Consider the following 27,625-nt stretch of genomic DNA (forward strand, 5'->3'; position numbering starts at 1 on the left):
AACTCTTAGAAGGTCACAGGGGTGGCTATTTAACACTTCCCCTTTTGGCCATCATTGTTAATAATATGCAGTCGTGTATTCCTGTGTTTTGGAAAGCTATGGCTCACAGACATATATAGATAGAACGGCAGATGTGAGGGTTTTTGCTGTGGGTTTGAACAGATCTGCCAACTTGCTTTTAGTTTTCAGACTTTCCTTGGCAAGCATGTGTGATGTGTATCCACACAATGAGCACTGAATTGTTTTGAAGGGTATGTTTATTTGTAAAGACGCGGCAGACACTTATGAGGAGCCACAGCTAATTGTGGCCATCCCACCATGTATAAGCCCTGTGCATCCACATATTTTAGATAGGATTGTGTTCATTACATGACATGCAGTGCACATGCTGAGAGCACAATGGGATATTTATGCAGCTAAGCAGGCTTTGGCATTTGTCTGTGTCAAGTTTGAAAGTGAAAGCTGGAAGCAGATGTAGTGCTGGAAGACCTAGAACTGCTCTGAGGATTTAAGTATTAGGAAGCGGAGGTTAGATGGTTGTACAGGAGGAGTCAATTAGCTCAGTCAGCCAAGAATACCTGGCTTCCTTGTGTTCAGTTCATATCCAAGCTAACTTTATTATTTTTTTAAGCATGAGACTATCACACAGGGATGCTATTTAGTTCAGACGTTACAAGAGGAAGGGCTTTATCACCACTGAGGAGCAAAGCTACATGTTACACTGTGGAGGCCCTGATGGCCCCATCTCTCTAGGTGTGGATGGTATAGAGAAAGGGCCGGGGGGGGGCGCTAACCTGTTGCTCTCCAGATGTTTCTGAATTCAACTTCCATTTCTCCTGGTCACTGACCACACTGACTGAGGCTGATGGACATTGTAATTCAGTAATACATCTGGAGGGCACAGGTTAGGCACACCTGTTGCAGAGTGAAGAAGAAAATGAAGGGAAGGGAAAGTGTAAACCTTCACCTGAAGCCCCCCTCACTTGCTTGCTCACATTTGTGTTTAGGACCTATGTTTACACTACAAAATCCTGCCAAATACACAGGGGTAGAATTGAACTGGCAATGGGGCTGTTTCAGAGGAAGTGCAGGCTGCTATAGGGGGAAATTAAGCACTCCCTTCTCTTTTGCTGCTGCTTTGCTTCATAGCATTTTCTCTCCCAATAGCACTTTAAAGGGAAGAATTGGGCATTGGGGCCTCATTACACACAACTACAGTGCAACATGTAATTGAGCCTTCATGCATTAGATGTTGTATCTGAATAAGATCTCACTTAGCTGCCAAGCTAAGGGTGTAGTAGCTGGGATTGGTGAGCAAGGCAAGCAGTTGTGCAGCCCCTAGTCTGTCTCAGGGTCTAATTCTGTTCAATGGAGGACACTTCCTGATTATTTGTGCGCTTTCATTACATTGAAAATACATTTTACTCCAAGACAAATAATGAATATATATGGCTTCGACTTCCAGAAATAGATAACAGGAATGGGAAAGGCCAGTTCTCTGAATATCTGCTCCACAATGCTTTATTATCTATGTGCAATCGCTGCATAATAGCGAACGCTGCTGCTTCACCTCTAAGTTATGTCTGTGCCCTACACCCATTCCAGGCATTTTTCCACTGCATTGAGCAACCTATTTGGGTGTGTTCCTTGGCTATAATTCTAAATTTCAAGTGGTTTTCAATATCAACTCTGAGGTCTGAATTACTATTGGTGTCAATTCACATTAAGCCATGTTTGATGCTTTGACTATACAGCTCAAGATAACTGGAAAACTACACTGTCTTGTTACAGTAACTTGTCATTGTAAACTAGAAGCATAGCTTAGCTCTCTTGTTGTGGTTAATGGGACTTAATATTGAGATGGTGTACAAATATTCCATGAAATATAAGTGAATAAATAAACCACCTGTGGCATTTGTATTAGGTGGGGGTAGGGGGGTGGGGTAAATTTGGTTGCATCGTATTATTCGTCCGATATAAATATACTTTTCTTTATCCATGTGTGAAGCACAGAAATCTAGGGCAGGGTTTGGACTTGTGTCCCTCTCTAACTTTTCTTTTTATGAGCTGAAGAGTTTTAATGAGGTTCTCCCTACCCCCTGCTGTGTGAAACTTTCCAGTAATGCTCATAATGTTACACCAATCTCTGATAGGAAGATAAGTACCATTATCCCAGTTTCACAGTGGCACAGAAGAGTGGGAGTGAGGGAGGGATGTAAAATTCCTGTAAAAATTGCTACATTGGTGCCAAACACACTGATGGCTTTTGTGGGAAATTGCAGGCGATTTTCTCTCCCCCCCCCCGTCTTTTTTGCAAGAATATCTTATTGTATGCTCATTTACTGCAGAGGTCTCTAACTACAGTAGCAAGTCACTAATGCATTAAAATGGAATAGAAATACATTTCTGGTGAAACAGACACTGGCAAAGGAGCAGTTAGATTTCTCTCTGCGGCTGTAACAAGGATGGGGCCTGAATCTTGGGAGTATGTGGTGTCTAGGCTAAAGGGCCATTTTCCTTGTCTTACATTTTGATGCAGGAACTGCTGCAATACAGATACATGTAATTTCTAAAGAAAAGATGCTAGCACTGTCAGGAAATACCAACTGTTCCCAAAGCCCTTTCCCTTAATAGCTATCATGTAGGGACAGTCCCTATAATTACTCACTGATGAAGGAACAGAACTCAGCACCAACTCTGGGTTATACCCATAACCCATTAGGAGCCCCAGCACTGTAAACAAATGCCAGGGCTGAGCTAGGCTAAACTATCTGTCACATTTTAAGAACCATGCTGTGACTTTTCTCCGTGTTAGCAAGCATTGCTCCAGTTTTTCAGAGGAGTGATACCAGAACTCCACCTTGGACTCCCGCAATAGGGTTTGCAGCTGAGTGGGTTTTTTCTTTTGTTTTTTTAGTAGCACTGGAAGGAGCTGTGCTGTAGCAAAGGGGTGGGGAAACCTCAGGTCTAGGGGCTGAATATGTCTTTCAGAGACTCTGGAGGACAAGGCAAAACCCTACAAGACACTGCATAAGTTAATTGCCAAGGCATCAAATGACAGTTTCCCAGCACCACCTTTTGAAACCAACTCTCCAGAAAGGACTAGATTCACCTTGGAAGACAGGCATCTAGTTCCATCCCAGAAGAGACTTTCCAGGGGTTCACTTCAGACATTCCTAGCCATGTCTGGAGATGTCAGGGATTGGATTTTGGATGATTTGCCACTGAGCTACAGCTCTTTGTAGGCACTGAGCTATAATACTTTCCCAAAAAGGTAATGAATATAGGCCTCAGATAATGGCAATTTGCAACTATCCAATCTGCTGATTGTCTATAGAAAGGGCATAAAATTCACACCAGTGTTTCAGTTCAGATGTAATGACAAACCTTAGTTTGGTGCTGTATGAACAAGCCAATGAGCCTCAGGTATGCATAAGCTGTCTTTCCTGCTCCAGTTCCTGATTTGCTGAAAATTATAGTTTGTGGTTACATCTGAACCAGCAAACCATGGTCTACATTATAGTCTACATTTGCCTTACAAATAGGTTAGAAATATGGTCAAAAACATGCAAGACTTTTACTCACCCCAATGAAACAGACAATGGTGTGGTTGGCTGAGAAAACTGATGCCAGCACCACTGGACACACTTTGATTATAGGGAAAAGAGGAACAATTCATATTTAGAGACATGCTTTCACTAACACCATTTCTTTCCTTTGATAAGTAGCCTCAGTCTTTGCAAAGCTGATGTACCTAGAGAAACATAGAGATATTATTTAGGAAAACAGAAGCAGAGCAACACGAGGCTTTGGGCATTGCATCTACTTTGGTCCTAAGATAGCTTTAAAAGAAGAAGAAGAAAGCCATACAGCACAGACAAATAGTACAGATTACAGCTCCTGTTGGAGTCAACAAGTTTTCCATGGAATAGCTATGCTGTTCAGTGGCTTAAGCATCCTCCTGTTTATAAAAAGAGATGTTAATGTTAATGTCTGCTAATTTGCATTCTTAAATCCATTTCAAACACGGATGTTATGCTTAGCAGTTTATATTTGCATAAGCATCTGGCAGTAATAATTTCCTCTGAATAACTGCACAATGCAACCATGTTTTTTAAAAGAGACACTAGATTAGAAAGCAGCACATAAAAAGAGTGACAGGGGACACTGACATGTATGTGTGATGTCTTATGTGTGATGTCTGAAGCACAAGAGTGTTTATTGATAAAGAGCGACATGCATACAGTACTGGTTGCGAGGAAGCAAAATGCTCCCACCGAGTGGATGGGAGTTTCCCATGGAATTCTATTTAATCCCATTTATGATTTAATTATAAAGCAGAGTCGAGGGGAACCCATCTCTCCTCCATAGGAGTCCTTCACTTTAAAGACGTGACACTATATCACGGGGTGTGAAGAGGAAAAAGACAGAATTTGCATGAACTGCATCTTGTGTTTTAATGGGCACAGCTTTGCCACCGTTCTAAAACGTAAGCGGCAAAGACACATTGAACACATATTGTGGCATCATTCGTTCCGCTTAGGAGACAGAATAGGCAAGTCAGACAATGGACAAGATGGATGGACAATCCTCTTGCTATTTCTATTAGTGGAGGAAATTTTGGCTGAGGGATGGAATGTAACAAACTGGATGTCTTTTAAAAACATGAAAATATGGTGAAAACACACTGCACTTGACACACATCCTGCCTGAAATTGGGTAAAATATATCACGTACCAAGCTATTTGGCAACTGACCAATTATGCAGGAGTCATGGATATATACAGAAATGAAACTACTTTCCATTAACTTTTCTTGCATGTTTGTGTTGGTTTTCTCCTCTATTACTTTCTCTGTGCTGCTTACATTTTAAACTGCAAATTCACCTAATCAGACATGCATTGGACTGATGCAAGTTCATTTAGAATATTATAAAAAGATCACTGGCCATTCATCCTAGACACAGGACTGCCCTGAAACCTCTGGGTATAGGGCGGTATATTAATAATAATAATAATAATAATAATAATAACAACAACAATAACAACATGACTGTTCAATGGGGCCCCTCTCTAGAGTTAGGGTTGTTGTTCTCATTGTTTGCATTTAGATGTCCGTTCAAGGCATTTTTATTTACTCAGACCTTTAATTTCATGTATTTTATGAAATTTACAGACTGATATTTAGTTGTCTAATACACCCAACAGCATGAAGTGATTCTGTGCTTTAAAGGTTTAGTTATTTTATCATTTTTTGTGGGGCAGATTGGGGGGTGACTGTATGCATTTTTGTATGTTGCTAACTCTTTTGTACAGTGCCCTAGGCTCCTTTTATAGGACCAGCAATTCATAAATGAATTGACAAACGAAAGAATGGGTCAGATTCATTGATATTGTGTGGCTTGTATGGATAAAATACATAGAAAAATATTGACGGCTATTTCTGTTTAACTTTGCATTTAGTAAATTCCAGGTAAATTAAAAATAAAACCACACATTTAGGAAGAGAGTGCTGAATAAGGAAGTGGCTTCAAATGTGTTCTTGCTTCAGCAGCAACCTTGAGATAGAAATTGGGGAAGTGGGGTAGCTTTTCTTTACTGTAAGAAAAGTATCCAGTACAGACAATACACAGCTGTGATTGTGCAATTTTGGGGTGAATTATTGTTAAGTGTCTCTGCAAGTATAAACTGCTTAGCAGTAGCATTCATGTATGAGTTTGAAATGGAAATTGGTAGACATTAAAATTAATGTCTCTTTTTATCAACAGGAGGGATGCTTAAGTCACTAAAGCACTAGGGCTTCGTGCAATGCTCAATTTGGATGCCAGCATTGCAAGAGGCATGTTTAGGTTTAAGACTTGTGTGCCAAAGAGCGAAGGAAAGGAGATCTTCACCCAACATAGTATGTGTTCTGGGATCCAGGTTTCACAGTAGGGCAGAGGATCTGAGCACCTTCTCTTAAGATGAAGTGGGAGGAAATGGTTTTTGGAAAGCAGGAGGAGAGGAACAGGAAAAGAAGGGCATAGAAAAGATGTATGGATGTGGACTTCCGGATCTGCGGGTGAACAATGGAGGAGGACAGAGACTGCTCGCTCTGAGCAGCCTGATTGCTGTGAGGAAGTGGGAAGGGTGCTTGGGGAAAGCACCTTCTCAAAAAAGCCTGGAGGAAAAGTTCAGGTTCTGTAGGGTCCAGCAGTGTCAAATGATGCTCTCTAGGCATTCCCAAAGCTCCAGAACTACCTCCCAGCTGAGATCAGGCAGTCACCCTCCCCTGTTGAGGGCACTAGGTGAAGACTTTTTTATATCTCAACAAGCACTTGTCATGGGCTGGCTAAGCCAGGATGGTGCAAACTGATGGTTTGTCCTGGACCTTTGAAAAGGATCCAGTGGGATGGGGAAGTGTCTGCCAGAATTGGGGCAGCCTGATAATGAGGATCCTGGGGAGGGTTCGACCATTGGTAGGGGTTCCCTTCAACTAGCTCGCTTTCCTCACGCATCTCCCCAATGAGAGCTGTGAGCACAACCTCCCTCTGTATCCGCACCTCCTCTCTACAGCTGCATCCTCACCTCCCTCACCACTGTGTCTATGGTGCTGCCTACCCTGGCACCATCAGACATTGGGAGAAGCCTTGCCTCTTAATTGGGGGAAAAGAAGCCAATGTATGAATACTCATGATTTTACTGCTGGGAAAACATCCAGTGAAGTGCCATAGCCCCATCAAAGATGGCGGTATTTGTTTGAAAAGCCTAAACATTGTACCCTACACTGCCATTGAGCAAGTGGAACAGACTTACACTTGTGCAAGAGAACTTCCTCTTCCTCTCTTCCCCCCTGCAGCCAGTTGCACACCCTCAAATTCTGGTCCTGACACATACTTTTTCTAATTTTAGTCAGGGAAAGGAAAGCAAAACACCAGCTATGTATAAAGGAAATGAATGTTGGCATAGTTCCGCCCCCCTCCCCCGATATTTTAGTTCTGGTTGCACAGGACTTTATTTATTTATTTTTCTCACAAGGAAAGATTTTATTACACAATTTTTTTACCTGCGGCGCAGAAACAATTTTTATGACTTGCTGTTTGTGTGGACTAAGCCAATGTGAGTTTCCGATCGATCGTTCCTCCCCAGGACATACATTATGCAATATCTGAACTCACTGCTTTACTTTAGGCACTTGCTCATCTCAACCAGTTTCTATCTGTTCCAGCAGCCAAGGTTCCTTCAGCACCTTAAGTCAGTTTCAGGAGTGTTAAAGGAGACCTGGCAAGGCCGACAGGAAAGCCCAGACTCTTCCTATCACCAGGAACTTACATTTCAAATAATTTTGTTGGGCCACCTCATTCAGTTAATTCTTATACAGTCTCAAAGTTTCCTTTCTCTCATATTCTTCGCCTCAGACAAATCTGAAGGCCACAGTCAAACAAACTGAAGACTTGAGGCTGACATTACAATTTTTTCATAGATGGAGTGTTTTTACCTTCACCTTTGACATGTTTCTACATTGTATCATTCTCATAACAAATTCTTTTATCTTAAGTGCTGATAAATAGATTAGATTTCCTAAACAAATATTTTGGCTTTTTGAGAAACAATTGTGCTGATAGAAGCTTTTAGAGTTGCTCAAAAGAAGGGCTTTTATGCCTAAAAAGCTTAACATGGCCAGCCATTTCTCTAACTCCTGTTAAATGTTCTTCAAGTCCCATTTTCCTGTGCTTTTTGTATTGCTCCCATTTTTTTCCTTCGACATATATGTTTAATAATATCTGTAATATTCAGGTAGTAACTAAATTTTAATGAATGTCTGTATGTATATGTGTGTGTGTATATATATATATAGGCATTTATTCTACACGTCTCATAGTCTCACTCACCTCTACCTTCAGGCTAAACAGACTATTACCGTTATCAGAACTGTTGCTATAGGAACAGTTTTACACTGCCCTTCCTTTTGCGTGCAGTTCCTTACAGACATTTTATATCTCTTTAAGATCTTGGCATTGTGAAACAGAAGTAAAAGCTCTCAATTAAAAGACTTGAGAGTCAGCAGTTATAAAGCCAAGTTCCTGGGCTAGATTCACAGCAAAGAGAAAACAGCCCTGGATTCTGTTTTCTTTGTCCCTTTAACATTTATTCTCAAAGTTTTCCAAAATGGTAACATAGTTGCCATATACCAGATCAAACTGCAAGCCCATATAACTCAGTATTGCCTATAATGGCTAGTAGCAACTCCCCAGGGTTTTCCTGCCCTACCTTTTGCATGTGAAGGATTTAGGTCGCATTCACATCATACAGTCAGATTGCTTTGGTACCACTTTAAGCAGTCATGGTTTCCCCCAAATAATTCTAGGAGCTGTAGTTTGTTAGGGAGCACTGAGAGTTGTGAGAAGGCTCCTATTCTCCTCAGAACTACAGTTCCCAGAGTTCCCTGGAAAGAGGTAAACCACTCTGGGAACTGTAGTTCTGTGATGGGAATAGGGGCCTTCTCACAACTCTCAATATAATAGTGCTTTAAATGTATGGTGTGAATGTGGCCACAGCCCTTCCCAAGAGATCGCTAGGAGCAGAGGCCTTAGACTAGCTGAAACCATTTGCAGATTAGCCCAGTTTTGTCAGCTCAGTCTCAATCCTTTAACCTGTGACCCTTCAGATTTGGGGGCTCCAACGCCCATTAGCCCCAGCCAACATGGCCAGTTATTAGGTATGATAGATGTTTTGGTCCAGCAATTTTTTCAGGGCCATAGGTGAGCCTTCACCACTTTAACCAAGGATTCCAGGGTTTGAATCTCTGACATGCAAAGTATGTGCTTTACCACTGACCTCCCAAATTGTACATATGGGAAGCAAATGAGTGCAAAACAAAAAGCAAGACCCAACTCCACTGTGTCTGCTGATATAACAGCTGATAGATTCTGAGAGATACATATCTTCTTTCTGTTAATATAAATTTGAGATAATTAATATAATTAACTTAATTGTGTTAATTCCAGATGGCCTTTTTATAAATAAAGGACTGACTGTTGGCATTAAGGATTTCATGAGCCACGGGTCTTTCGAAGACCTCACCAAAAGTTTTAGCTTCAATGGTAATTATATTACCTGCATCCATATGTTCACTTCCTCATATCACAGATGTTTGAAGGTCACTAGTCAAGTTGGGGAAAGAAACCTCAAAAGAGGGATTTGTAATCTGAGGACATCAAAGAAATAATATAAAGGCAAGCTCATAGATGGGGGAATGCCCTTGTCGTATCATCACACGTCAGATTTCAGTGTGGAAGTATGTTGGAAAGAAAATGAAAGAACCAAGTAAGATTGCATTCATTTGATACTTTATCTTGTAAGTGAACATTCATTGATGTCTAAAAAGAACAGTTCATGGAAACACTTGGATGATGTTGAGATTACATATTTTCAGGGTGAACTTCTACTGCTCTAATAGTGGTTTGACTGAAAAAAAGGTGTAGTGAAGTCAACAGCATAGAAAATGACTGCCATCAGTTCAATGTCTCCTTAGTCTCACACAGGACAGAAATATCTTTCCATTTTATTTACCGAGCCAGGCAGATCCAGTTGTAATGAATAGTTTAAAAATGCAATAGTTGCACTATTTGTTTTTAAATGCATTGAACAATGGCTGTGTCGCTCTGTAATTTAAACTTTGAATAATGCTGCAAGATAAATATGCAACTAATGTGTTTTTCATCCCTTCCTTGACTGAGCTTTAATCCTGATGAAAATTTTTGCTCAGACAAGTCTGCTCAGGAAAGGTAGTAATAGTCCACTAAATATAATATTCTGTTTTGCACTGCAGCAGACATTTTATTGTCCTCATATAGAAACAAAGATAAAGTCTTGGTTTGTGGTGGACTAGGCTTGTCTGGTAGTTGCACTTTTGAAATGTTCTGTTTGCTTCCATGCTTTGTTTTATACATTTATTTAATTTATGTCCTGTCTTTCCAACCAATGAGTGCAGGGAAGTTCTAACACTAGTTTTAAATGTGAATTATTGAAGAAGAATTTAAAAGTTCAGTTTGTTTGTGCATGTGTATTAAGACTGGATGAGAACCACTAGAATACAGCTCAGCCCAGATAAGGAGGTGTTACTGGCAGCTGCTTCAGCTGATTATGGAGTTCGGCTTTGGGATTAAGTCACAGAATGATCAATGACAGAAGTCCCTGAAGAGCTCTGTTTGGAGATGCTAATGGATGCAGCATTATCACTAAAAGCCCAGGCAACCCACACTGCCTTTTGGTAGCTTTGTTGTCCGACTCTTCTTGACCCCATGGACCAGAGCACGCCTTCGAGAACACTGTCCAACCATCTCATCCTCTGTCGTCCCCTTCTCCTTGTGCCCTCAATCTTTCCCAACATCAGGGTCTTTTCCAGGGAGTCTTCTCTTCTCATGAGGTGGCCAAAGTATTGGAGCCTCAGCTTCAGGGTGCTGCATTCTTGTTGGAAATAGATATCATGACTGGAGTTATCAAGCCTCTAGGCTAGACTGCTCCATATAACTGACATTTAAAGACCTCACAAACTTCAGTTGCACAAAATGCTATACAATGTATTTGTGTAAGGACTGAATAGTTTTGGAAATTAAAAAGGAACACCATTCAGCTGGAACCCTGGCTCACTTTGATCATCTGGGCAATCATTTTCATGACCTGAAACTTGTTCAAAATGTTCAGGATGTCTCTCCTCAGCAAGTGTGGTAAACACGTTCTTAGGAGGGAAGCTGTTAGACTCATACTAACAGCAGCACATACATTAGACAGATAATGGGATAATATAATGATGTTACATATCCAGTGGTGAGAGCGAATGGGGCTAGCCTTTGTGGCCTCATCAACCAGACAGGCTTTAACATGTGAGCAGATTAATCTAACCCTGACCCCAATGAGGGAAAACAAAACTCATTCAGAATCATTGCAATGCTTTCTTTTCTTTTCTTTTCACAAAGTATTTTATCCCCCTTTGAAGCAATCACCCAAAAGCTGAGTGCATTTTGACAATGACAAAAAAATTCATGAAAATTGTCCTTTTAGTTTGAAGGAAATAGGTTGCTTATAGAATCAGATTTGTGAGGGAGAGCTCTCCTCCATACACATTTGCAGAGGTAGTCTGGGGTGAACGTGCTTTATTGTCACAATGGCTGTCTTCTTGCTTGGAGCTTTAAATCAGGGCTCATCAAGTGCTTTGAACAAAATGATCTCAGTGGATAACATTGATGATGTTGTTGGGCTTCTCAAAGTGTCATTGAGTTAAAATTCCTGTGACTTAAAAGGAAACAAATGCCCATTCAGGACGCACCACAGCTCTTTCTCCAATGTATATATAATTTGGTTTAGCCTGAGAATTTTAGATGTGGGGTTGTTCTATTTATATTAAGTTTCTTTCTATCGAATCTATACATGTTTTCTTAACATATTCTTCATATAGAAGCAAAAATTTGCAAGTTTGAGGATTAAAAATAATAATTCAGCAGACTGGTCTTGAAGGAAAGCTTGTTTCATTTCATGTTTTGAGTATGCCTATTCATTTAAGTCTCCATCACAGCATATAAATGCCTTCGTGTGGTTCAGTGTGCTTATCATAAGGCTTATCAGCGACTCCCTTTTATTCCTCTTTCTGTGAGGCATGCCAGGTCCTATCAGTCAGTGTACTACACTTAGCACAACAATACACATTTGTTCACGATGAACTTGGTCCCAAATTTCCCAGAGTTTGCAGAATGTTCACAGCTTCTGAATTCTTCTTTGTTGGGGAAAAAAAAATCTCAGCCATTCAGACTGGAGGGGGAAAATGCTTTATGCTGTCAGCATAGCCTAAGGAAACATTATCCGACAATGGCGATACAACATCTAACAGCCGTGCATAGCATGATATTTCTTATAGCTATCATTTAATAGTAGCTTGAAACCCAGATCTTCACTGCTGTCATTTTGTGGACACAGGCTACCAACCAAACAGTTGGAATTCTTATATTTTATTTTAGATACTCCAGGAAAAGAATTATAGATGGCACATTCAAATCTTTTGAACATGCAAATACTCTGTGCCTTTAATATTTTTGTTACAGTCATACATTTATTTATTTTATTACATTCCTATCCATCTCAATTGCATGGAACTAAAGGCAACAGGCAGTGCTATTTTTCCAGAAAATGAGGTGCCGGAACTCACCATGAATGCCACATTTGTTCTCTTATAATGGCAAAGACACCCACCTGAAAGGTGCCGGAACTGAGTTCTGATGAATTCCAGCTGCAAAAAGCGCTGGCAACAGGTTTGAGTTTCCTGCCAGTCTTCTATTTAACTACAGACAACATCTAGTGTGGTGTAGTGGTTAAGAGCGGTAGACTTGTAATCTGGGGAACCTGGTTCGCGTCTCCGCTCCTCCACATGCAGCCGCTGGGTGACCTTAGGCTAGTCACACATCTCTAAGTCTCTCGGCCTCACTCACCTCACAGAGTGTTTGTCGTGGGGGAGGAAGGGAAAGGAGAATGCTAGCCACTTTGAGACTCCTTCAGGTAGTGATTAAGTGGGATATCAAATCCAAACTCTTCTTCTTCTTCTAATGCCTCATCCTAGCTAGGTCAGGGATGATCACGGTAGTTAGCCTCTCATTTATGCATGAAGTGGCTAACCTTTGGTCTTCTAAGGGAGAATGCCCTTACTGAAAACAAATATAACACAGAATATTTGCAGTACCATCAGTTCATAAATGTTTGGTGGAGGCAAAAAGAGAAGGTAGTAGGATCCGTTGACTCAGCAGGGCAACTGGCAGGGGCCTGGCAGGGCTCTGATGTATGTGTGGTGGAAGCAAGGGGGCTGGAGACTGACCCAGGAGAAAGGGGCAGTGATTTATGGGGTTTGGTGCCATCTGTGAGGCAAGAGTCAGGGTGGAGGAAAGAGGAAGAGTCAGAGCAGTTAGAGATGGAGGTGGGGGCACAGGAGCTGTCAGGAGAGGCTGCTCAGGTGAGGGGCAGGCCAGTCAAATCCTCACCTGCCTGCACTATTGTCTCCTAGAACCAGAAGGGGCTTGAAAAGGGAAGAGCAATGATTATCATGCAGGAGAAATCTCAGATTGTGTGTGTGTGCGCGCTTCATCAGAAGTGTGCACTGCATTAGCCTGGAATAACCAGATGACAGCAAAAACTGCAAAAACAATTAGCAGGGGCAATTAGAGTAAGATCTGTTGTTTGACTATTGATGTAAACCTCCAGAATGTATTTTGCATAGTTAAGTTTTTACCTCTATCTTCCATACATTGTATTTTATTTCATTGCTATGGCTAGTGGCTGATGCAAATAAATATTCTTCTGCGTGGGGCATGGTCCCACTGTGGCTTCAACTGCTTCATGGCGCGAACCTGGAAAGGTTCAGGCCAGCTAAGTGGGCACTACAAGTATGTGTGTGTATCTGCTGCACCTGTAAGTGTGTGCATTATCAATAAAGAATTCACTATGGGCCATTTGCATTCCTTGGCTGGGTGGGTGCAGGACAGCAACAGCTAACAGAAATTATTTGAGAACTGGTGCAGTGGATTCAAACTCAATAACCAAACTTGCCCTGTTTGTGTCCTCATTGAAGCTGAAGGTATACCTTCTACAGCCAATGCACCTTGACTGCCGCAGGAAACTTCTGATAGGTAATGAACATTTTTCATTGTGTTTCCAATCTTCTGGAGAGACAGTTAATGGGAAAATGAAACAGATAACTGGCATTGAAGGAAAAGAGGGGGGAAACACTAGATGTAGACAATAGCAACCTCTCTTAAGACAATTCTCAACTTGTCCATGGAGAAAACAATAGATAAGAGCCACAATTTCCTACACCAGCATGAGCTGTCATAATGAAACCTATAAAGGTAATAGTGGACCTTACTGACCAGAGCCAAAGTCTTCGTTGAACAATATGGTCACACAGCAAATATTATCACCATTTGGTAACTAGATTGAAAGAAGGCAGCCAGTATTAACATTCCAGACAGATTTTTCCAAAAAGTAAAGTCCCTTTGTCCATTAATCCTCAACTCCTTTTCCAATTTAAAAATGTTCATTCTGCTCAGCCTGTGGATGTCTATAAGAACAATTATTACACAATTTATCATCATTCTTGTGTTATTTCCCTCGTGAAAGATAAAACCAGTGGATGGGGCCATAAAGCACAAGTCTCTTATTGTAAGAAAGCAATATGACTTTACACAGCAAGGGAACAGTGAAATCCACCTAAGCAAAAATTATGCCCCTTTTAGCCCTGCATTGAGGCATGCAAAGAAGTGTGTTGGAATTAATCCTGCAGCTCCTAAGCATATGGGCAAAGATCAAATGATCCTGTGCCCGGGACAAAACTCTGAACCATTTTATATTATGGCATTCAATTTTCCATACTTGCATAACTCTGACTCCTTTATTGCTGAAATCCAGTGTGGATTCTGCTTTCATAAGATCTTCCCTTTCCATGGCTAGACAGAAATTTCCTGCCATCAAACTGACAAAAGTATTTACCAAACGTTTTTGCTTTCATACAGCAACGACAGAAAACAACTCTCACTTAGAATCCTATAATTGTAGAGTTAGAAGAGACCCAAAGTGCCATATAGTCCAACCCACCCCCCAATGCAGGAATTCTTTACCAAATGTGGGGCTTGAAACCACAACCCTAAGATTAAGAGTCATTTGCTCTACCAACTGAGCCACATCAGCCTATAACATATTAGTTCATCTCCAGTCAAAGAAAGATCTAAAGCTTAGATCTGCAGTAGCTAATGTAGTGGGTGCCTCCTGCCACACCCCCACCTCTGCCAGAGAAGTGGTGCAAGTATTGGTGCTGCTTTCCTGCAAGATCTTGCAAGATCTCATAAAAGTCTTGCAAGATGTCAAGGAAAGCCAAGCATCTCATGAGATTCAGGTGAGATCTTCAAGCTCTTTCAGGGAATCTTTCAGGTGCCAGTGCCAGCACTGCAGTGCTGGTACAGTAATGGCAGATGACATAGTGGTGGTGAGTGTCCCACAGGTGGTAGTGGTGAGGTGGTATGGCAGAGCAGGGTGGCACGTTTTGTTTGGCAAAATGGGATGTACTACCCCTGATGTCAGGATTCCAGAACCTACAGCTGTCAGCTCTGAGGGAAGGCTGGCAAGGACACACAACCCAGGTGGGGCTCGATTTTTCGTGGACAAGGTAAGTGATTCATTAGCTTCAGTAAGCTCAGGACAGGTGAGGGTCAAATGCCTTGTCAAACCCAGAAGGTATATTAGGAAAAGCTTCCTAGCCAGGCCTGCATCACACACACACACATACACATAGCTGCTGTTTTGTGCAAATCTGATGGACTGAAAAAACTTGTATTTTAAAAAATATTAAAGATGTGTGCTTACAGGTAAACAGATACCAGTGTGCATGCCCAGAATGATCTGTATCCTAACCATGCCTGCATCCAGGCCTGCGTCACTCACACACACGCATACACACACACACAGAGAGAGAGAGAGAGAACTGTTGTTTTGTACAAATCTGATGAATTGAAAAACTTGTATTAAAAAAAAATAAGTTGTGTGCTTACAGGTAAACAGATACCAGTGTGCATGCCCAGAATGACCTCAGCTTGCATTCTGAGTACATGCCTGTGTCCTGGCCGGCCAGGCCACTACATTGGTTACCCAAGATCTAGATTTGCTTTCCCTGACCACATTTAATGGCGCTTCTTGTTATATCTCCCTTTCAGAATTTGTTACTGGTCTTGTCACCGGGACAGATCCTCCAGACACATATGTTTGAGATCAAACTAATCAAATTGTCTTAGCTATTTTTTTTATCCCTAGAGATCTAAGGATGTATTTAACTATATTTGAGTTGGACCAGGTTCTCTAATACTGTTTTTCGATCTATAAGCTGATGGAATGCCTCTGAAATGGACTTAGAAGATTAATGAGAGTAGAATGTTAATATATGGAGCTATATTTTAAACACCCTGAAAGGAGAAAGCTGATGTCTCTAAAATTGATTAGAGAACATCTTCTGCTGTTAGAAAGACTGTGTGACAAGTGAGTGGAGCTGTACATAAATCTCATACTTCCCCTTGCCAAGGATTTTTATACATTGGCTGATTTATACTTCAGGGTGAATGCCGGGACATTAGCAGCATAAATCATCCAAATGGAATTGCTGAAAATGTGATGGTAACTAATTTTTGGTTTTGAGCAACGGATTAATGTAGGTGCAACAATCAACTTCTGGTTCACATTTGGTAAAAAAAAAGGGGGGGGGCTATATTATTGCCATGGTAGAGTCAAGAAGTACTAGCCATGGAGCCAGATTCCAAGAATTGCATAGCTGAAACCTGTACTGGTGAAACTGCAAGAATTTGGAGCACAAATTGTAGGCTACAAACATTTTCACTAGCCTGCCAGACATATCATTTGGAATGAGAATGAACTTCTGTAAAACATTCATGTCTGTCTGTGTAGAGGTGATGCTTATATATATGCCATAGGCAACGCCATAAAGTCTCAAGTGACAATGGACCTTGGAGGTCTGCTGTGATAATTTTGCTAGGCATTATGCTATGGAGACGAGCACTTTTACCATAAATCTGAATGCCAATGTCAGGTGAGATGCTGGTGAGGCATCCGATGTACTGCCTACTTCAATCCAGCAGGATCAGTTTCAGTTGTTGAGACCTGAGAGTGTGCTTATGCCACTTCAAGTGCCCATCATGGCTTATTTGCAATAGTTGGGATTGGTTGGTTGTGTAGCTACAGGGAATGATGGGGTGGTGGCAGCTGCTCTCAAAGAGACCACTATGCAACCACTCCTAAAGAAGCCCTGTATATACCCAGAGTTTTATCATAATTACTACCTGGTCACAGCCCCGCTTTTGGGGCAAGGTTCTCGAAAGGGTGGGGGAGCCCAACCACAGTTGTTCTTATATTGATAATCTGGACACATTTTTGACTGGGTTCCGGCCTGGTTTAAGAATGGAATTAGCTTTGGTCACTCAGATAAATGTCCTTTTATTAGGAAATGCACAATGGGAGTACAATCCTCTTACTCTTGCTCGACCTCTCAGTGACCTTTGAAGGCATCTGCCATGGATTGGCTTATATTGACTCCATAAGATGGAAACTCGGGGCACTGAATTGTAGTGGTTTTGGTCCTACCATCCATGCCAGTTCCATGCCAGAATAGAATTGAGTGATTGTGCCTTGCCCCACTGGCAGTTATGCTTTGGGGTGCTGCAGGAAAACATTTTGTCCTCAGTGTTATTTAACACCAATATAAAGCCAATTGGGTACAGCCATTATGAGTCTTGGGACAAGGTGCCATTAATAGGCCGATGATGCTCAGCTCTATTCTTTCCTTATATCGGAGACAGGAGCCGATGTGCATTATCTGCACAAGTGCCTGGGTGCACTGGTCAGCTGCATGAGGGTGAAGAAAACGAAGCTGAAGCCTGATAAATTAGAGGCACTGTGGATGGGTGAGTCCTGGGTCCAGGAATTGAGAAATCTGCCTGTTCTGGGTGTGGCTGCACTCCCTCTGAAAGGACAGTGGGTAGTTGGATCCATCTCTGCCACTAGATTTCCAAGTGACCTCAGTGGCAAAGAGTGCCTACTGCCACCTTTGATGGTATGCCAACTACAAACATTCCTGGAGAACAGTGATGGTCCATCATGAAGTGAGGATAGGCAGTTGCTTCAGGAAGCAGGCTGGGAGAGGTACCACTGTGCACTGCCAGCGTTGCTGGCCATCATTGCTGCCACCACTGCCCGCTGCTACCATTGCTAGCTGTTGCCCAGCCACCATAGCCAGCCACCGCCACTGTTCTCAGGCCCTCCCTTCAGAAATTCAGGAAGGCCATTATAGGAAGATACCTTACGAGGAGAGGAAATGCCCATGTAGCTCTGGACAGCAGGAAACAACAGAGCATGCCCTTCTTCTTTGCCAGTATTATATAGACATTCTAACTAGGTTTATCCAACCCATCTTATATAAGTTTCCTGGGCCTTCAGAACAACACAACTTCTCCCTATTACTACAGGATGAGAGCCCAGAAGTCACATATTTTGCGCTGCCATGATAGATATTTGACGAAGAATGGTCTATGCTACAATTCAATCCTAAACTGAAGGCCCATATTGTTAGATCCACACTTCTGAAGCCCACTCCTTATAGCTGTGTTAATCGATCTTTTAATTTTTCTTATAAATTTTTACTCACCCATTATCTATGCTTAATTAAGTATTCTATGTATATGTTTAAATCTACATTTGGTTCTTGCTCCTATTTATTTAATAATTATTCGCTTAGATTCATACTGTTATGCTATTTATTTAGATGTTTTGCTTATGCTGGTCTGTGACCGTAATAAAGTACTTGACTTGATTTGACCCCTGAGATGCTCACTTAGGGGCAAGGGGGTGACCAGCAATAATACCTCCTTCAAGAGGCTTTTTTTTTGGTCAAAAAGTGGGCATTGCTGGTCTCCTCCCAAGGGTGGTGCGCAGACTCCCTTCCTCTCTGTGGAGGAAGGAAAGAAGGTTTGAGCTGCTGCCTCTCCTCCTTATTGCTGTCAGGATGCAGCCTCTGCCTCACAGCCTCTCCCCCAAAATTTTGGGACAGAGGAAGAAAAGGAGGAGATGCTGAAATTGCCATGCCCCAAAGGCAGCCCAGGCAGACACCAGACACTTTGTTGAGGTGAGGAAAGCTTCCTTAGCAACATTTAAGCTCGACTTTCTTCCCCGCCCTTCCTCCTCTCTGTCTACTCTCTCTCTCTCTCTCTCTCTCTCTCTCTCTCTCTCTCTCTCTGTGTGTGTGTGTGTGGTTTTGGTATTTTTTTTATTTATTTGCTCTAACAATAAAATGGGTGAATGTCAGGACAGAAAAGGCAACCATATGCCTCAGTGCATATGCAGCTGTGCTTGTAACTAAACTCCCAAGGACGTAGGGCTTGCCTATGGCATTGCCAAAATAAGGAAATAATACACCACAAACACCACAATCCCTCATAATAGGATAAAAGCTTAAGAAATCAATGTTTAGTCTGAAGTCAACAGCCTTTGTTTTGTTTAGGCTGCTGTCTTTCTTTTCCTGTTCTCGCTTTTTTTTTATTTAGCTCACCTCCAAATGCACTGAGGCATTTGTCTGACTCTTCTGTCCTGACACATTTGAAGTGAGTTTCATTTCCCCCACCCACTTTTTCATCTCCACATCCTTCTCATCCCATTATGCCTTTCCTCTTTCCCTCTCTACTAGATCCAGCATATACTGTGCTCTTTTACCAAAAATAAAAAAGATCTCTTCTGTCCCTACTTCCCAGCTTTAGTGTGAGAGGATTTCTGTGTAAGAGAGACCATTTCTGTGGGTGTGCAGGGCGGGAGAGAATTTATGTGTGAGAGGATTTCTGTGTGAGAAGATTTCTGTGAGGCTCACACACACACATGGCCCTTAACAAACTATGATTCTTGGCGGGACACCATTTTCTGATTTGCCTCAGGTACCAAAATGTCTTGGACTGGCCCTGCTCGATAATTATATCCTTACTACTGTGACTCAAGTGTTCAGAATCTCGCGACTGGAGTACTGTAACATGCTTTATGCTTGGATATCCTTGAGGGTTTGGAAGCTGCAGCTAGTGCAGAATGCAGTGGCTCAGTTTCTCAGTGGTATTCCCTACTGCACACTTATAACACTGGTGCTGAAAGACCTGCACTGGCTGCCGATTTACAAATTCAAGTTGTTGCTTTTGAGCTATAAAGCTCTGAACAGCTTAGGGCCAGGCTATCTCTGATACCACCTTTTCCCATATAGCCCACCTAGGCCTCTGTAACCTGTGGATGGGGACTTTCTGACTGTACCATGGTCTACACAAGTTCAGTTGGGGGCATGGGAGCCAATTTCTAGGGACCAAGGTCTCTTTCCCCCCCAAAAAAATATTTGAGTGGGCTGGGCTCCCCAAAAGTTGATGGGCATTGCCATTCAAATGGTGTGTATGTTGTGTCTTGTGATCGATTATGCAGGGCAGGGCTTACCTAGCCCTCCCATTTTTTATTCAAGTTGGCACTCATAGTTGTGTGGGGTACAAAGAGGGCCTCATCCACTTTAGGGATGTGTGACTTGTTGGATTAAGTTGCTTTCAGTTTCTCGAAGTTCAGTTCAGTTTCACATGATGTCTGCATGAAAATTCACCAGCATTTTCATGCAAATTTCTCCTAGCATTCACAAATTTGTATGCAACTTTGCCTAATATTTTCTCGATATAATTCATTTTCATGACTATATACCTTAATATGCACACTTTACCCCAGTGTTTTTGTGTATGTTTTTGTATACATTACTTGTCAGGTGAACTGCACTGCACAATTCTGATAATTTTGAAAGATGGCTATGTTTTACTTTTAATATTGTTTCAAAAAGTGCAAATTTGCTAAGTTTGCTTTAAAATGTGAACTGAACTGAATTTCTCCTCCATCTCTACCGAGACGTAAATCCTGCTTTCAATGGGAAGTATTTATAATGCATTTTACAGAGAATTGCAAACTTTGTTGGCTTCTAGCAACAAACACCAACTCACGCATGCTTACGAACTTGTTTAAGCCACCTTGAGTCCTGGTTCGGTAAAAAGGCAGAACAACAACAACAACAACAACAACAACAACAACAATAATACAAGTAACTGTTGGCCTGTAGGTTATTGTAGTATACTTGGAGCAATAAGCTTCTGGTAAATTCTTTCAGTGTAAAGGGGTAGTCTATGGGATCTGATATATAGTTGTAACAACAAATGACTGGAAAACTGAAATCATGAGAAAATCCTGTATAGAAATTAATTAATAATTACATAGTGAATCCAGCAGCCTTTGTTCAGACCAATTTTCCATTATACATATGGTTTCATATGTCTTCAAACTATAGAGAATCCCACAACATACAGAGGACAGCATTTTGACCAGCCCTGCCATGTAGTAACATATTACAGAACCATATTCTTTAAAAAATAATAATCTGGTCATGTTTTACAAAATATATGTGTAAGTGTGTTAATCAGCTAATGCATTTTCACATATGGGAATGTGCTAATTGACTGATCCTATCATATGAAATATGGTTCTATGAATTATATTGCACTAATCTGGAATTTCCTCTTTGAACACAAACATGCTTGTGGTGGCTGACCCTGCTCTGATCTGTTTAAAATGTTATATTGATGAAGCAAGTCCAGAAACTATTTTTCATGCTTTGAAATTATTATTTTAAACAATTGTAAAGCCATTATTTACACTGAGCTTCTGATTGCAGAATGGTTTAAATTAGCCAAGATTACTGGCTGAGTCTGTCAGTTATAAATCAAGGTGAAGAATGTTAGAATTTGCTTGGTGAAATGTCTGACTTTGCAAGTAAATGAGCAGGCTATTCTCCTGACAGATGGTTCTGCCTGTGCATGGGCCACCTACCACCCTAGATATAAGTGAATCTGTGGGTGCAGATGCAGAAATGTGGTGCATTTCTTTACTTAAATATGCCCCCCTCCAACTTGAATCCATATGCTAGTACAGTGGATGCTCGGGTTGCAAACGTGATCTGTGTGGGATGCACGTTCGCAACCCGCAGCATCCGCAACCCGCAGTGGTGTGTCTGCACACGTGTGGGTTGCGATTTGGCGCTTCTGCGCATGCACAAAGCACGATTTAGCGCTTCTGCGCATGTGCAACCGCTGAAACCCAGAAGTAACCTGTTCCGGTTAGTTTACATAGGATTTGGGCAGCCTGCCTGCAAGCAGGCTTGCTACTTATACAATGCATTACAGTGAAGATCTTGCCTTCTGGCCGCCATTTTAAGCAGCCCCTCTCTGGAGCCCTTTCATGTGCTGCTCATTGTCTCTCCGCCGCCACCAGCCCCTGCCACTCACAAGACACAGGTAAGCAGCCACCAAGGTTCATGGTCTCTTGCATAATTTCCCCCCAAAATATAGTCTGCCCCCCCACAAGGTCTGAGGGACAGTGGACTGGCCCCCTGCTGAAAAAGTTTGCTGACCCCTGGTCTATGTGGTCCAGCATCCTGTTCTCACAGTGGCCAACCAGATACCTATAGGAAACCAGCAAGCAGGACCTAAGCACAATAACACTCCCCACTCCATTTTGATTTCTTAACTTCACTCAGAGAGCCTATCCAGAATTAAATTTAAATAACAAGTGGTATTCATGATAACCATAAGGGATTAATTTCAAGATTTCTGTCACACCATTGTTGCTCTTTTGAAGATGAGGCAGCAAACACAGTATTTAGTTCGTCTGCTCCTGTGTAATCTCAAATTAATTTTAACAGGGTTCACACATAAAGTAAGTGCTTGCCTTGCCTTTCTGTCAACAACATAGGGGCTCCCCCCCCCCCCCCGCAGCAAACACCATCTGCAGCACATCAAACTCCGTGGTCCATGTTAATTTAGTGAAAAACAACTGCTTCACTCTATGCACACAAGATGGAGGTGAATAAAATCCACATTTTGTCATCAGTTTAATTAATTCCAATATTTATGTCCCACTTTTATTAAAATTTGGGGGTGTTGGTGAGAGACTTGGCCTATGTAAGTCTATGCTACCCCTGGCCCCTGTTCTCGGCCCTCAGTCTCTATCCTGTATAGATTCACTAGTTTCTTCAGGGCTGAGTAGAGATTTTTTGCCGTTAGCTGATTTGGCCTTGGTTTTTGCTGCAAGGGCATCTGTTGTCCCAGACTGCTTCCTTAAGCAGATTTTATGCACTCTGTGTTGCTAATAAAAATTCAAAGTATATGCAGAGCAACAAAAACAAATCTATTAAACTCTTACTCTCTCTCAGTATAAGGAATAGATAGTGCCGCGAGTATGTATTATCAAAAGGAGAAGAGTGTGTTGTGTTAAATTAAAAATGCAACCAGCATAAAAAGTGTTTGCAAAACAATGACAGTGCTTTCTTGCCTGATTTTATTAATCACAAACAACTTATATGAATTGGAGGTAGGTAATATCTCTATAAGCTGCAGAGCATTAAAATACACACAAGTGCTACCATATATCAAAGAATTATTGCTTTATTGAGATAGAAATTTCTATATAGTGGTACCTCAGTTTACGAGCTTAATCTGTTCCGGAAGTCCGTTCTTAAACTGAATCCGTTCTTAAACCGAGGCGTGCTTTCCTGAATGAGGCCTCCTGCCACCGGTGCCCTTCCACCATTTGGATTCCATTCTTAGACTGAGGTAAAGTTTGCAAACCGGGACACTACTCATAAACCGAATAGTTCGTAAACAGGGCTGTTCTTAAACCAAGGTACCACTGTAATGACTTACACTGTTAAAGAGCAGAAGCTTGCACATTTGTTCTATCAGCACACAGAATATTGACCAGTCATGTGAACTATACAGGTTTCAGCCTTTAGCTGATTAAACAATCTATGGCTTTTTAAAATGAGTTCAGGGGGTGTATTGGTTTGTGGTTTTAAAATATATTTTTTGTTCTTATTTTGCATTTTTGTTTGTTGTGAACCACCCTGTGATATTGAGATGAAGGGTGGTATGCAAATTTTAGTAAACAATAATAATAATAATAGTTTTTATTTTTAAGGGCATATTTTAAAACATGGATCATTTCTGTATGTGTGGATGGTTGGGGTTGGGGATTGAGATATGTACCCACTGCCCACACTGTATTCATTTATTGTCTGCTGCTCCACCCCAATTTTCACTGTTATTTGAGTAGTACTTGGGAGTTTAGCACATTGTGCAGAAGGTGGGTATGATTAAGGGCAAAGTTGATGTTGGCAAATGGTTGTCTCATGCAACATCACTCCTTCTCATAACCCAGTTCATCAACATAGTCTCTCCCAAACTATCCTTCAATATCATTTCTCTTACCCTACTCTTTGATAGTTCCTTGTTCTCCCTTCCCATCCCAGCTTTGTCTATTTAATAAAAAAAATTTCAGTCCTTAGGGTAGGCACAATGCCACTTCTATGTTCAGACGTGCCTACCACATTAATAGCAATAATAATTGCAATACTAAATGTACAGGTATAGCAAGTACGTTCTTATCACTAAGATTGAAAGGAACAAAAACATCTCCTCCAAAGTTCCTCTGGCTGTGAGGCAAGGGTTGGGTGGAGAGTCAAATAAAATAATTGCTTCCATTTAGGAAAGAGGTCACCATCATGCTATGTATATTTACTCAGCAGTAAGTCCCATTGAGCACAATAGGATTGGTTCAAATGTAATTGTGTGTTGGATTGTATCACTGCCTATGGTGATAACTCTAGGCTTATCTTGGGTTTATTTTGATTCGTTCCATTGCTTGATATGAAATATGGCAGGAGACAGATGTGGCTTAATTTTCTAGCTGTGTAGGCAGCATTTGAGTTTTTCAGTAATGCCGCATCTGGTTTCAGTGATCATTTTTACAAGGAGGATTGTTCTCCCACTTACTTTTGGAATACCTGTGATTTTATATTAAAATTGTTGTGTTTGTGTTGCAATTCTTTCCAAAGAATATAGGAAAGGGCTGTTTGGAAAATGGATTCCACATTCCATGGGATTTTCTGAACTGCAGACAACATTACTTCTTGGAGTCAGGAGTTCAAAATGTCACCTCCATAAAATGTGTGGGAAATTGCATTGGCCTTATATTGATATTTGTTTTGGGTGATAGAAATAATTTATTTTAAAATTACCAGTTGTTCATCCAAGTCAAATATCTAGTAGTGCATTTTTCTGGACAGCGTATTTGTTAGTAGACAAAGTATGCTGAAAAGATGTAACTTCTGGTGTGTGTGTGAGAGTTTTTAAAAAACACTATCTCTTGTAGTGGTACAGAGGATGATGGTATCAGGTAATACTGCTATCAGGGATAGTTTGGCTTTTATGATCTGGCTCCACAACCTTTGTTTGTCAAGGCAGGCTTTCAAACACATTGCAAATGTAGCTTTCCAAATCTATTACTGCAGATCTTCCAGTGTGTCGTGAAGTCATGGAAGCAATTCTTAAATGTAAGCCACATCAAATGAATGGGAGCCATGCAAGGGGTTTTGCACAGTTTCCATTCGTTTCACTTGTGTTTGAGAACTTCACAGAATCGTGCCCATAAACTCTGTCCTCTGTCCTTTAATCTAGGGTGAAAAGCCAATAAAATTTCTTAAGGTATTTTGAGAATCCCATTAATTCTGTAAATATTCCTATATGAATGTTAAAAGCAAACATATTAAGATTCTATGTTTTGCTATGTTTTAAAGTTGAATAGCAGATTTAAAGTTCTGTATATTTCTGTTTCTCTGTCTGAACTTTGTAATCTTGATTGGCTTGCAGCTAACCTCTTCCAAGGCTTGGCTAGCTTAACTTACACAAGCAAGCATTTGCAGGAATGTTAAATAGACAGTATCTGGGAAGGATTTTTCATAGACATTAAAAATTAGGATAAGATTATTATTGCTGCAGGACATCTTATCTGCTTAAGATGTAGGCCCAATATCCATGCTAATGTGGTTAGCTTTGTAATTAGCAGAAAATACCATAACAACTGACTAAGCACATTTCCATAGACACAAATTCCGTTCATTTCAATGAAGCCTAATCTGAATCAGTATGCTTAGAATTAGAGCCAAGAGACTGGCTGAAAGCGAAGAAGCACAGCTGATGATGTGCCATTGCAGCTGAATTGTGATATGCTATGCAGACTGGCTATGCCCACTTAAAAAGAAAACTGCCTGGTTACCATCCATTAAAATCTGTTATGGCCAGCATAGCAGGGTAACTGCTTTGTAGACATCAGTGAGATAATTTATGGTGAAAAGCAGTCTATAAATATTGAAAATAAATAGCTATGGTGGTTCCTGCCAGACGTTATGGGCCTACAACTCCCATAATCCCTAACCATTGGCCACACTTGTTGGGACTGATGTGAGTCCAACATTGGCTACTCCTGGACCATAGCTTTCAGGGGCAGGGCTAATTAGAAGGGAAAGAGCTTCCTTAGCAGTGACACCTTGGATTTCCCCCGCCTCCCTATGTTTGTCATTCTGTTCCATCTTTTCATCTGTTTACCGGGCATGGAACCTGATGGCATCTTTTTATTCATTCTGGCTTTTTAAAACCAAAAATGTGCTAATGCTAATGCACTGTTCTTTGCTTCTGTTGGATTCACTTCGTTTTTATTCTGTGAATGTTCAAATCTGTTTTAGGTCATACATAATGTTGTGGGTTTCTTTTCTCAACCTGAAGCAAAGTTCTTAACCCGAGGTAATATTGCTGGGTTAGCAGAGTCTGTAACCTGAAGCGTATGTAACCTGAAGCGTATGTAACCCGAGGTACAACTGTATTTTAATCTTCATTAAAGGGAACTTCAGTAGCTGGGTGGTGCAGAAATGTCACTAATAAATAAATATAGTTAGTGCTAGATGGAAGTGGCCTTCTTTTCCCATATTTGTAATGGCTCCTGTGGTTTTATTGCTGCTCCCATGTGCTGCCTTTTATGGCTTTTATTGTTGTTTTATTAGCTATATTTTAATGTTTTGATATGATGTTGCAAGCTGCTTTCAGAATTGAAAGGCGTAGTGGAAATATTTTCCCCAAGCATAGCCCATTGGGATCTCTCGCACATTAGCAACAGTGGACCCTGCTACTTTCCTCTCTTCTCCTTGCTCCTAGCAGCAGGGTAGAACCATACCAAGCTCCAATGAGAGTCTTCCAGTGACAGCGCTAACATCGCTGCTTGAGTGCCTAGTCCCAGCACCTACAAAAAGTGGCAATCTGTTGCCTTACGCTGGTTTTAAAATGTTCATGTCAGATCCTCCGAGCTGCTGCCTCAGTGCAGCAGCTGAGATGTCATCAAAGGGCGTACACATTTCAGGTATCATGGCCACTGAATGAAAACAAACCCCTCTGAATATAACTTGTGAGCAGCTCGTGGAATGTTATTTTGCTTATATAGGTATAGTTCACTCTGGCTGAACTTGCTGATGAGGGCCTGCTAGTCGGCTAGGGAGCCATCTAGAGTGGCAAGAGACAACACATTATAGACCAGTTAACCTGGCCTTAGTAGTAGGCAAGCTCCCTGAGACATTAATAAGGGATGAGATCACAAAACATCTGGAGAAATATGAGCTGACAGAATCCTAGTCATCATGAGATTTGCAAAGTGTAAATCTCGTTTGACAAACTCAAATAGAATGTTGTAGAAGAACTAATGTAGCAAGGAAAGTGGAAAGGACTAGAGGCAGTGCAGTTACTGTGCAGTCCTAGCATCTCTACTAAGAAGTAAGCCTCACTGAGTTTAATGAGATTTATTCCCAGCTAAGTGTGTATACATGTCTAACCCCAACTATTTAGCTTTTCGGGGGGTGGGCGTTGGAATTGCAATTGCAGTTGCAGTTAAGACTAGAATACTGATTGCAAAAATAAAATAAAATAAAAATGATTGAATAAACTCAAGTCACACTGAAAGTTATTGTTACACAGGCAACCACAGGGATTTCTCCAGGTGGGTGGGCTGGGCTGTATCCATTTCTAGCACAATAACTATTAACCCTGTCCCTGTTGCTGCATTGGCATTCTGTAGTTATTGCATCTCACCGTAATCAGTTATTTGCCAGAAACATGACCCAAAAC

At 41.2% G+C, this 27,625-nt stretch overlaps 1 protein-coding gene across 5 annotated transcripts in view; it reads left to right on the forward strand.

Moving 5' to 3' along the window:
- The window catches only part of NCKAP5 (NCK associated protein 5), a 588,547-nt gene that overhangs the window by 23,238 nt on the left and 537,684 nt on the right, over positions 1–27,625 (forward strand). The window contains exon 1 of one of the 5 annotated variants that reach the window (XM_083404706.1): positions 21,851–21,916. The exons of the other annotated variants lie outside the window; for them this stretch is intronic. The gene's annotated coding sequence lies outside the window, so the exon portion shown is untranslated. Of the gene's footprint in view, positions 1–21,850; positions 21,917–27,625 lie in introns of those variants that run through there. 5 annotated transcript variants of the gene reach the window in all.

Source organism: Podarcis tiliguerta, assembly GCF_965153285.1.
Source record: "Podarcis tiliguerta genome assembly, chromosome: 1".
In the NCBI taxonomy this organism is placed as follows: domain Eukaryota; kingdom Metazoa; phylum Chordata; class Lepidosauria; order Squamata; family Lacertidae; genus Podarcis; species Podarcis tiliguerta.